This window comes from Henckelia pumila, chromosome 2, assembly GCF_033568475.1.
Source record: "Henckelia pumila isolate YLH828 chromosome 2, ASM3356847v2, whole genome shotgun sequence".
NCBI classification, from domain to species: Eukaryota; Viridiplantae; Streptophyta; class Magnoliopsida; order Lamiales; family Gesneriaceae; genus Henckelia; species Henckelia pumila.
In genome coordinates this window covers 137,103,875-137,116,534 of record NC_133121.1, presented here as the reverse complement: position 1 = coordinate 137,116,534, position 12,660 = coordinate 137,103,875, and positions in this window count along the sequence as shown.

The window sequence follows — 12,660 nt, the reverse complement described above, 5'->3', positions numbered from 1 at the left end:
TTATTACATGAGATGGTCGCATAGAACTTTTTTGTGATGTATTACATATTACAATAAACGTAACCACGTATATTAAAGATATAAAGGGGTGTGATGGGTAATGTTACATGTACACGGAGTGTTACACATTGAGTTATATATTGCACTTGAAATTACATGATTATTTTACATGCATTTTTGAATGATTTTTTTTTCAAATAAAGTGTAGGGATAATCATGTAATTTTAAGTATAATGTGTAACCCAATGTGTAATATTTCGTGTACATGTAGCATTACTTGGGAGGTGTAGCAATATCTGATGGAGATATAAAAGAGGGAAAAAAAAGGCATTAATTATTGTACATAGCAAGAAGGGACTCAACTGTCAAGCCACGTGATGGGAACCTCCAACTCGCAACAAGAATATCGTGTGCAGATTATCCCCTATTTAGACCATTATTAGGGAAATAATCATACCATAATTTCAATAATTATGGGCCCATTTGGATACATTATTCATTGACTAAAAAAATATTTTTTTGGAAAAATTGCTTTTTAGGTCTTGTATATTTGTCACTTTACGATTTTAGTTCTTTATGTTTTAGATTTCAGTTTTAGTCTGCTATCTTTGTTTTTTTTCAATTTTCGTCCTTCTTTTTCTGTGTCGCTGATGTGAAGCTGACGTGTATAGTGACACATAAGCATTTTCGAAGAAAAATGACTAAAATCTGAACATAAATGACTAAAACTGAAATACAAAAATATAGATAACTGAAATCTGAAAATGACAAATATATAGGTAAAAATTGTTGTTTTTCCTATTTTTTTTAATCTCATATTTATATCATATCGAATTTATACACGTGATATTAATATTATTAATTAAATTGAGTTAAACTTCTATAATAATAACTTTCGGTGCATATTTCATATTCTCACAATTTCAAATGAGACTTTCTCACAATTAATTTTGATATATGAATGAAAAATATTATTTCTTATGTAAAAAAAAAATTACTTTTCGATATAGATATGAATCGAGTTTATTGGTCTCAATGATAATCCGTGAAATTTTCTTACAAAAGACTTACTCTTCCACATTTATCTTCATATAGTCTCTCATACCATATCAATTTTTTTTTATAAAAACTAATTCTTAGAAAAATCTAAAAAGTACAAATGATAACTTTCAATTTAAAATTTTAGAAAAACTTGACGATATACATCGTATGTACGATGATATGCTAACAATGAATATGTGACTTGTTTTCCTCCCAGAGACTATACATGTTAGAACGGGCCGGCGGGGCGGGTCAGCCCGCAACCCGCCATTAGGCGGGATGGGCCAGCCCGCCATACAAGCTGGCTGGAAATTTTCCAACCCAACCCAACCCAACCCAACCCAACCCAACCCACTATGGGCATCGGGTGATGCGGGCCAACCCGCCAAAATATTTTAAAAAATAAAAAAATTCCAAAAATTCCAAAAACTAAATTATTATTTAATATTGAAAAATATATATTAACAATGTTACACAATAAAAAATATAAAATGTCATAATTAAATATCATATAAATTTTTTATGTTAAATGTTATATTTTGAATAAAAATATATATTTTTAAATAACATTAATAATATAAATATATATTTAATCATAAAAATAATAATAATGTAAGATATTAATAATATTACAAATATTAGTTTTAAAATTTTAAAATCACATGTTTAATAATAAGTGTTTTTATTCCTATAATTTTTTTTTAAAAAAAAATTTAAAATCTGGCGGGCTGGCCCGCCGGCCCGCCTCAACTCGCGGCCCGTTTAGGCCCGCATCCAAACGGGCCAGTAAAACGATAACCCAACCCGCCAATTTTTCATGGCGAGGAGGGCTGGCCCGGCGGGCTCAGCCCATTTTGATAACTCTGCTAGAGACGACTTACGAGTGAGCAAAAATTATTTTAGCCGAACTACTAGATTTTTCATAAAGTATTATTTTTAATTACTGAAAGTATTATTTGTTAAGGTGAAACTATGCTCCACCGAGTGAAGATCACCCGAAGGATCTTGACCATTCACGGGTTCGGGCCCCACACAATAGTTCTCGTGACCCACACAACTGGGCCCCATGAATGATGGATGCTGCACTAGATGATATTCACCCGGTGTAGCATAGACTCAACTCATTTGTTATCATTTCACAAGATACTATGATGTATTGCAAAAAAAAAAAAAAGAAAATAAAAGAAAGAAAGATACCTACTATAATAAAATAACTGTTTAATTTATTTTTACGATGAAATCTACAAAAAAAAATCTACCTATACAATTTGTACAAGATTTACACATTTGTTATATGAGTGTGATGCTACAAGTACAACAAAATTTGTACATCAAATCTTATGTAGTTACTCAGATTCCATTTTAAGATAATGATATGTTAAACATGATTATGAATTAGTAATTAACCAATTCCAGGACTTAATAGGACTTCAGAATTACCAGATGGAGCGCTACATATAAAGGTAGTAGCCAAGTTCCACTTTACATGCTATGATATGACATATAATTTTAAAAGTGACAAAACATGATTAAGGAGTCCTTATTTGGTGATAATAAGTGGAAAATCAGCTTCGGAACGTCCGAAAATGGTGGGAAGGATCCCAGGGTCTCGAAAAGTTCGGAGGCACCGAAATGAGTTCGGACCATCCGAACTCAAATACCAAGTTCGGACCATCCGAACCTGGGTTCGGACCATCCGAACCTGGGTTCGGACTTCGGAGGATCCGAACCCAGCTCTTATGAGGCTCCGAACTCCCCCAGACAGCAATGCTAGATGACTAATCCGCGATTTTCGACAAGTGTCGAGCATGCAGGTTCGGAGGGCCCGAACCCCAGTTCGAAGGCTCTGAACTCCGACGGATTTTTGGCTATAAATAGGGCTCTTCGGAGTCATAATTTGATACGAATTTTCGAGTTTCCTTCTTCAGTTATATAGTGTGAGTTATACACTTGAGGACCCTATCGGTAATAGTGAGATTCTGGAATAACAAAGAAATTGTTATAGTCATCCAGAGTCAGCGACATCAAAGAGCTTACTACGGACGAAGGTATGGTCTGGAAATCTATTTAAGTTTTCGGAGTACTTATTAGCTTAGTTAAGGTTTATAGAACTTGTATAGTGATACGGTGAACTTTTGAATATAGGCTTGGAACCTAAGATCTACTATACGTGAACTAGCCTAGAGGTACGTACACATTGACTGAGATTGCCATCGAGTATACATGTTTATATGTTGTATTTATTTGACATTATTATATGTTATGATATATGATTTACCGCTTTCTATACTCATATGTCATGTGCATATACACGTTGAGCCTATACCTTGTTATACCTGATTATAGAGCCGCTCAGCTCTGTACTCGATAGCCTGTCACTTAGAATACCGCGACGGCGGGGACATGTATGTTTGACTACTCTGGTGTACTAGACGAGTGTGGTTGCACCAAGAGGTTGATCCGTGCGGTGGCAGCACTCATGTGGCGCCGGTACTGAGCATGACTTTTCAGATGACCCTTTACCAGTCATCATGTTGCATGCATCATATATATACGTGTACTCATGTTTATGTACTGGGCCTTAGCGCTCACGTCCTAGTTGTTATCTTGGACACATTATTCCACGGGACAGGTCGCAGGATGGATGGAGCTGGTAGTTCAAGGCAGGACTAGGGAGCAGGAGCCTTGAGGAGTTTTTTTTTTATACAGCAGGATTTGATTAGCTGTATAATGTTTACTTTTAAGCTTTTCGATATGGTTGTATCACTACAGTATTAAGCCTGGACTTGTTTTACTAAGCTGATATATAAATTATGGATTATGTTTCCGCACGTTTTACTCTGTTAAGAATTTTGCTGTATTAAGTTTAATGCATGATATTAGTTGCCAGTTAATAGGTGATTCCATGCAGGGTCACTACATCTTACAACACAACAAATTCATAATTTAATTTCATGATATATTAAATATAAAATCTTGCGATAAAATAACAAAATTTTACGATTTTATTTTTGTAAATATCGTTGTACGCGATATTTATATACCTTTAGCATTTTTCTTTTTATATACATGTATAATAGTGCTTTTTTGGCACACTACAGTTTAAATATAAACATGATAATTTTTTATTTTTAAATTAATGATGTCGTCGTATTATATTTTTTAGGAAAAATAATTTTTTTTGTCCATTAATTTTTTTTTACTCCATTAACTTTTCAAATTTTAATTTGTGTACAATAACTTTTAATTTTCAACTGTTTAGGTCCAACTATTGACGTAGCAACCGACAAGTCCGTATTTTCCGAAATCACGTCATCATTTTACGGTGTCATGTCAGTATTTTTTTAATGTGTCACTTCAGCAATTGAATCAAATAGCAAAAAATGAAAGTTAATGTACCAAAATCAAAATTTGAGAAACTTAATGTATCAAAATCCAAAATTAAACAAGTTAGTACATAAAAAACTATTTTTTCTATTTTTTTAATTAAAACTGATAGAATGTCTAAAAATTTAAAAATATCAATAGATAAGATTGAATTTAAAAATATAAACAAAGATGAAGATTTAAAAAGAAAATTTACTTTGTAATTCTCATCCTACCTAGAGTTGTCGTCTCGAACTCATGATCGACTGGGGCGGCTCACCTTCCTGTCGGGCTGGAAATTTTCAATTCAACCCAACTCAACCCAAGATAGATTACGGGTTAAGAAGATCGACCCGCGGTGTCACGCCTCGAAACTGGGCATAGTTGATATCGGCGTTGTTTAACAATTTAACATTGAAACAACAAGTCTCGTAGCACAATTCTTGCCAAAACCAATCTATTTCATAAAACAGAATTGTCTTTATAATACGAAACATGAGTGCGGAAGCGATAATATAAAGGAAACTAGATTAAAGACAATTCTAGAGGTCTTCTTTCCTTGAAACTTCATCACCAGCCCCAAAACATGTCTTGTTCAGCCTCGTACACTTGATCTTCATTATTATCTGGGGAGGGAAGTAAGGGGTGAGCGTTTTGGGAAACACTCAGCAAGTGGGGGACGTTCGTAAAAGAAAATATCAAAATATAGATATAATTTGAGTTCGAAAATGACATGTTGCAAAACATGTCACAACAGGAATCGAGACATTAGACCAACAAAATTCGAAACAGATCAAGGAATCATATCAAAAAAAAAAAAAAAGGTCAACATACAGAAGACACTGAAACTTCATCTCATTATTCATGGTTCATTTTTCTGTCCCCTATATATTATTTCCCTAAGGGATGAGGCCATTGTTTTGATTTTATACCCACCCAAGGGGGCCATATAACGGTTTTATACCCACCGTGTAAGAACCATATAACAGTTTTATACCCACCGTGTAGAGGTCATATAACGGTTTTGTACCCATCATGTAGGGGCCATATAACGGTTTTATATCCACCGTGTACGGGCCATTTAACGGTTTTGTATCCATCGTGTAGGGGCCATATAACATATCATATTTTCTTTTCAATTCAAAATAAAATCGTAACAGTGCCGTTTCAAAAAACCTCAAAGTATAACGAACCATTCAAAGGAAACATATATAGTTCAAAGGAAACGAAAAATCTGGTACTTATCAAAGATACGAAATAATCGGTGTACGATCGGATTTTCAAAAACAGGAACATCATCATTTTAATAACACATATAGAAGCCCACTTATGAAGAATTATAAGTGTGCAAACTTTATATCAAAATATATATATATATACAAGAGTCTACTTTCAGAAATACGAGATGAAAGGAAAGGATAACAAACGAAGCATATGATGAAAAATTGCTTCAGAAACATAAGCCCACTTACAAATAAACAAGTGTTTTATCAAAATATATATTAGAAAAGCCCACTTACCTGAATCCTATGAGAATGTGAGTGAATGCTATGGACAAAATTTCTACTTCAAGCCTGGTAGTGCTTCCGTGAAACTTTGTCTCGATTCGGACAATACTTCAGACAACACTCTTTGTTCGACCACTTGCACAAGCTACTCTAGTTTTGAAACTAGTGAAGAATAACTCTACTAATCAGCTACTGAAATGCACGAGAATCACAAATCTTTCTCTTGCTCAAAATCTTGAAGGTGTTGAAACATCCTAGAACTTCTAGTGAAATTTTTTTTTTTTTTTAACTCTCTGATAATAAAATAATGAATACAAATATATATATATATGCCCATACATATATATATATATAATACTTAAAAATAACTTTACTTAATTTAATATAAATTTACACATTAAACATAAATAATAACGAAAGTACGTGCATGCAAATAAATACCTAACAATAATTACTAAATAATAATCCATAAGATTGTCATAATAAAATTCCTAAATAATGTTTCCTTAACAAAAATCCATGCAAGCTTATAAAATAAATACTAAAAATCTAATTGTAACACCCGGAATTTTAATACGTAAATTCGCATGCATAATTAGGAGAAATTAATTTTTAAAATAAGGGTTAAATGAATTTATGTGTTATTATGTGATTTATATGCATGATTTAATTTATTTTTTTAAGCATTTAACCCATAATTAGTGATTTTTATGATTTTTAGTATTTTAAATATTTGATCGCGTAGACGGGACCGTGGACGGACGAGATGACAACTTTCTACCCAAATGATTTTATGAGCCTTTTTAGAGCCCTAAAATATTATTTTGAGTTTTATTATCTCAAAATTTTTAGTATTTGATTTTATATAATTCTAGGAGTCCTTTTTATCCAAAATTAGCCAAGATAATGACTTTTAATCACTTTTAAAAATTCCCGTAATTTTAATTTCGGGATTTATGCTTTTACATCAGATTATTATTATTATGAGGACTTTTAAATAAAGTTTTGTTGGTATATTATCTTTATGTTGATTTTTATTATTTATTTAAATCATTATCTATTCTATTTAAACCAAAACAAATCAATTTCTACCCTACACAAATCCTTATCAGCCGAAAACTCCCTTAGCTGCCTCCAACCTTTCTCCATCATCTTCTTCACGCCCCACAGCAGATTTCAGTCTCCATAGCCGATTTATTCAAGAAAAATTCGAGTTCTTCGTAGGTCCGTCGTCCCGGAGTCGTTCACGCGGTCTAGCTTCGTTTTAAAAATCAAAGGCATGTCTAAAACTTTTATTTGACCACCATATAAGCTACTATTCATGCATGATATTTTTATTTCAGAATTATTCATGAATATTTCGAATTCTATGGGAGTTTTGGTTGCTTGTTGCATAATTTGGTGGACACATGGTCATACTCACGTTTTTTAACCAACATGGTTCGGTCCAGAGGTTGTGGCTCGGTCAAGGGGTGTCCTAGGGTGCCTAGGGTCGAGCTGGGTCCAGTGGTTCGAGCCATGCATGGCCAGGAGAGGAGCTGGTTCAGAACAGGTCCTAGGGTGCGCAGGTTGAGCGATGTTGGGAGATTGGGTTGTTCTCGGTCCATAAGGCGTGTTTTAGACTGATTCCAGTTGGGTTAGAACCACAAGACATAGGGGAAGGTAATCCAAGTTGTGCTCCGGCCAGTGGTGGCCGGAGCTGGGCGGCCGAACGGTCGGAAGTCCGGCGTCGCGCGCAGGTCGCGAGCAGATTAAGGGATAGATGGTTTTGCTTCGTTCTCCTTCGTTAGGGATCGGTTTGGGCTGGTTTTTAGCTTGTTGGAAACTTCTTGAAGAGGGCTAGGGGTAGGTGGTGGTGCTCCGGCCAGGGGACGGCCGGAGCACGGCGGCAGCAGCCCCGGAAAGCTGCTGCTCGCACGGCCGAAGGTAAGGAGAGGAGGGGGATCGGGTTGGGGGTTCTGGGTGGTTCCGGGTCGGGTCAGGGTAGTGGGTCGGGTCAGTAGGGTCTAGGGTCGGGTCAGGTAGGTCCGGGTCCGGGCTAGGTGGGCCGGGCTCGAGTATTTTAATTTTAAAATGTTTAATGTTTTAATGGGTTTTTGGGCCATTTAATTATAAATAAAATTATTTGAGCTTCCAAATAATTTTATTTGGGCTTTCAAAATTATTTTTAAGTTAGCCCAATGATTTTTATGGGCTCGTAGGCCCACAGGAATTTTTGGGCCAGTCAGTGGATTTTGGGCCAGTCTAGAGTTTTATTGGGCTTAAGTTAAGTAATTGGGCTTAAATATTTTATTTAGGTCAAGTTAAGTTTAATTAAGTTATTTGGGCTAAAATATGATTATTGGATTTTATTTAAGTTTAATGGGCTTAGAGTGAGTGATCAGCAGTCTGGACCAATCCATGAAAATAAATTAAGTCCGGAATATATATTTAATTATTTTTATGCATGAAGTCTATTTTAAGTAAAAGTATATTTATTATTAAAATTAATTAAATATATATTACGGACAAATTTTCAGTGCATGCATACATGAAATATTTTATGATGTGTTTATGATTAAGAATTGAGCATGAAAAATATTTTTATGGAAATTGAAGTGATGTGACAGCATAGAAGTGGTTTTACCACTGACACAGAGGTAGTTTTACTACCGGCATAGAAGTGGTTTTATCACTGGCACAGAGGTAGTTTACTACCAGCATAGAGGTGGATTTATCCACCGCCACGTACGATGGTTTCTAGACTGATCAGTCGGCACGGTTATTAGTCACATTCATGGATATGACCATACTCAGTTTTTATGATTATGACATGCTCAATTATGTTATGTATGATTAGTTATGATGTATGTACGACTAATGATGAATAATTTTTATGATGCATTTATTTTAAGATCATGCATGCATGTCCACGTAAGTTATATGTATTAGTATGATTATGTGATGCATTATTTTAAACCTCGTTATCAAGGATTAGACATGTTGAGCCTCTAGGCTCACTACGCTTATATGGTGCAGATGAGTATGATGATGTCTATGTAGCTCCTACCGGTGGCGAGGACGTATGAGCGAGCATGGCAGTGGACCCCGTGACCGTCGCAGTTATTTAGATTATTGCATTGAGTTTTGAAACATGATTTATTTTATTATTGTTTCCGCGTATGAGATTTTTCAGCAGTATTGTTTATTATTTTAAATTGATGCATGAAACATTTTTAAGGATTTATTTATTTAATATTTTTTTTAGGTTACTTAAGAAAAGTATGTTATTTTTATATACATATATGTATGGGCGTATATGTATAGTATATAGCATAAAAAAAAAGTTTTTCCGTATTTATTAGTAGTTGGGCGTTTCAATTGGTATCAAAGCACGGTCCTCGGAGGGTGTCCATCTGCCACGTGAAGCTCAGAAATCCTGCTACTGGTCTGTAAGTTTTAAATGTTTTAATAAGATTTAGAAGGAGCATATGTATTAATTTTAAGTATTTCATGTTCAGTAAGACTTTTGAAACCCTTAGTTATGCATTGCGATTTACGTAAAGAAATATGTGGTGGTACAGAATGCCTCCCAGACAGATTCCGTCGAATTTCGAGGACGAAATTCAATTTAAGGGGGGGAGAATTGTAACACCCGGAATTTTAATACGTAAATTCGCATGCATAATTAGGAGAAATTAATTTTTAAAATAAGGGTTAAATGAATTTATGTGTTATTATGTGATTTATATGCATGATTTAATTTATTTTTTTAAGCATTTAACCCATAATTAGTGATTTTTATGATTTTTAGTATTTTAAATATTTGATCGCGTAGACGGGACCGTGGACGGACGAGATGACAACTTTCTACCCAAATGATTTTATGAGCCTTTTTAGAGGCCTAAAATATTATTTTGAGTTTTATTATCTCAAAATTTTTAGTATTTGATTTTATATAATTCTAGGAGTCCTTTTTATCCAAAATTAGCCAAGATAATGACTTTTAATCACTTTTAAAAATTCCCGTAATTTTAATTTCAGGATTTATGCTTTTACATCAGATTATTATTATTATGAGGACTTTTAAATAAAGTTTTGTTGGTATATTATCTTTATGTTGATTTTTATTATTTATTTAAATCATTATCTATTCTATTTAAACCAAAACAAATCAATTTCTACCCTACACAAATCCTTATCAGCCGACAACTCCCTTAGCTGCCTCCAACCTTTCTCCATCATCTTCTTCACGCCCCACAGCAGATTTCAGTCTCCATAGCCGATTTATTCAAGAAAAATTCGAGTTCTTCGTAGGTCCGTCGTCCCGGAGTCGTTCACGCGGTCTAGCTTCGTTTTAAAAATCAAAGGCATGTCTAAAACTTTTATTTGACCACCATATAAGCTACTATTCATGCATGATATTTTTATTTCAGAATTATTCATGAATATTTCGAATTCTATGGGAGTTTTGGTTGCTTGTTGCATAATTTGGTGGACACATGGTCATACTCACGTTTTTTAACCAACATGGTTCGGTCCAGAGGTTGTGGCTCGGTCAAGGGGTGTCCTAGGGTGCCTAGGGTCGAGCTGGGTCCAGTGGTTCGAGCCATGCATGGCCAGGAGAGGAGCTGGTTCAGAACAGGTCCTAGGGTGCGCAGGTTGAGCGATGTTGGGAGATTGGGTTGTTCTCGGTCCATAAGGCGTGTTTTAGACTGATTCCAGTTGGGTTAGAACCACAAGACATAGGGGAAGGTAATCCAAGTTGTGCTCCGGCCAGTGGTGGCCGGAGCAGGGCGGCCGAACGGTCGGAAGTCCGGCGTCGCGCGCAGGACGCGAGCAGATTAAGGGATAGATGGTTTTGCTTCGTTCTCCTTCGTTAGGGATCGGTTTGGGCTGGTTTTTAGCTTGTTGGAAACTTCTTGAAGAGGGCTAGGGGTAGGTGGTGGTTCTCCGGCCAGGGGACGGCCGGAGCACGGCGGCAGCAGCCCCGGAAAGCTGCTGCTCGCACGGCCGAAGGTAAGGAGAGGAGGGGGGATCGGGTTGGGGGTTCTGGGTGGTTCCGGGTCGGGTCAGGGTAGTGGGTCGGGTCAGTAGGGTCTAGGGTCGGGTCAGGTAGGTCCGGGTCCGGGCTAGGTGGGCCGGGCTCGAGTATTTTAATTTTAAAATGTTTAATGTTTTAATGGGTTTTTGGGCCATTTAATTATAAATAAAATTATTTGAGCTTCCAAATAATTTTATTTGGGCTTTCAAAATTATTTTTAAGTTAGCCCAATGATTTTTATGGGCTCGTAGGCCCACAGGAATTTTTGGGCCAGTCAGTGGATTTTGGGCCAGTCTAGAGTTTTATTGGGCTTAAGTTAAGTAATTGGGCTTAAATATTTTATTTAGGTCAAGTTAAGTTTAATTAAGTTATTTGGGCTAAAATATGATTATTGGATTTTATTTAAGTTTAATGGGCTTAGAGTGAGTGATCAGCAGTCTGGACCAATCCATGAAAATAAATTAAGTCCGGAATATATATTTAATTATTTTTATTCATGAAGTCTATTTTAAGTAAAAGTATATTTATTATTAAAATTAATTAAATATATATTACGGACAAATTTTCAGTGCATGCATACATGAAATATTTTATGATGTGTTTATGATTAAGAATTGAGCATGAAAAATATTTTTATGGAAATTGAAGTGATGTGACAGCATAGAAGTGGTTTTACCACTGACACAGAGGTAGTTTACTACCGGCATAGAAGTGGTTTTACCACTGGCACAGAGGTAGTTTACTACCAGCATAGAGGTGGATTTATCCACCGCCACGTACGATGGTTTCTAGACTGATCAGTCGGCACGGTTATTAGTCACATTCATGGATATGACCATACTCAGTTTTTATGATTATGACATGCTCAATTATGTTATGTATGATTAGTTATGATGTATGTACGACTAATGATGAATAATTTTTATGATGCATTTATTTTAAGATCATGCATGCATGTCCACGTAAGTTACATGTATTAGTATGATTATGTGATGCATTATTTTAAACTTCGTTATCAAGGATTAGACATGTTGAGCCTCTAGGCTCACTACGCTTATATGGTGCAGATGAGTATGATGATGTCTATGTAGCTCCTACCGGTGGCGAGGACGTATGAGCGAGCATGGCAGTGGACCCCGTGACCGTCGCAGTTATTTAGATTATTGCATTGAGTTTTGAAACATGATTTATTTTATTATTGTTTCCGCGTATGAGATTTTTCAGCAGTATTGTTTATTATTTTAAATTGATGCATGAAACATTTTTAAGGATTTATTTATTTAATATTTTTTTTAGGTTACTTAAGAAAAGTATGTTATTTTTATATACATATATGTATGGGCGTATATGTATAGTATATAGCATAAAAAAAAAAGTTTTTCCGCATTTATTAGTAGTTGGGCGTTTCAATTGGTATCAAAGCACGGTCCTCGGAGGGTGTCCATCTGCCACGTGAAGCTCAGAAATCCTGCTACTGGTCTGTAAGTTTTAAATGTTTTAATAAGATTTAGAAGGAGCATATGTATTAATTTTAAGTATTTCATGTTCAGTAAGACTTTTGAAACCCTTAGTTATGCATTGCGATTTACGTAAAGAAATATGTGGTGGTACAGAATGCCTCCCAGACAGATTCCGTCGAATTTCGAGGACGAAATTCAATTTAAGGGGGGGAGAATTGTAACACCCGGAATTTTAATACGTAAATTCGCATGCATAATTAGG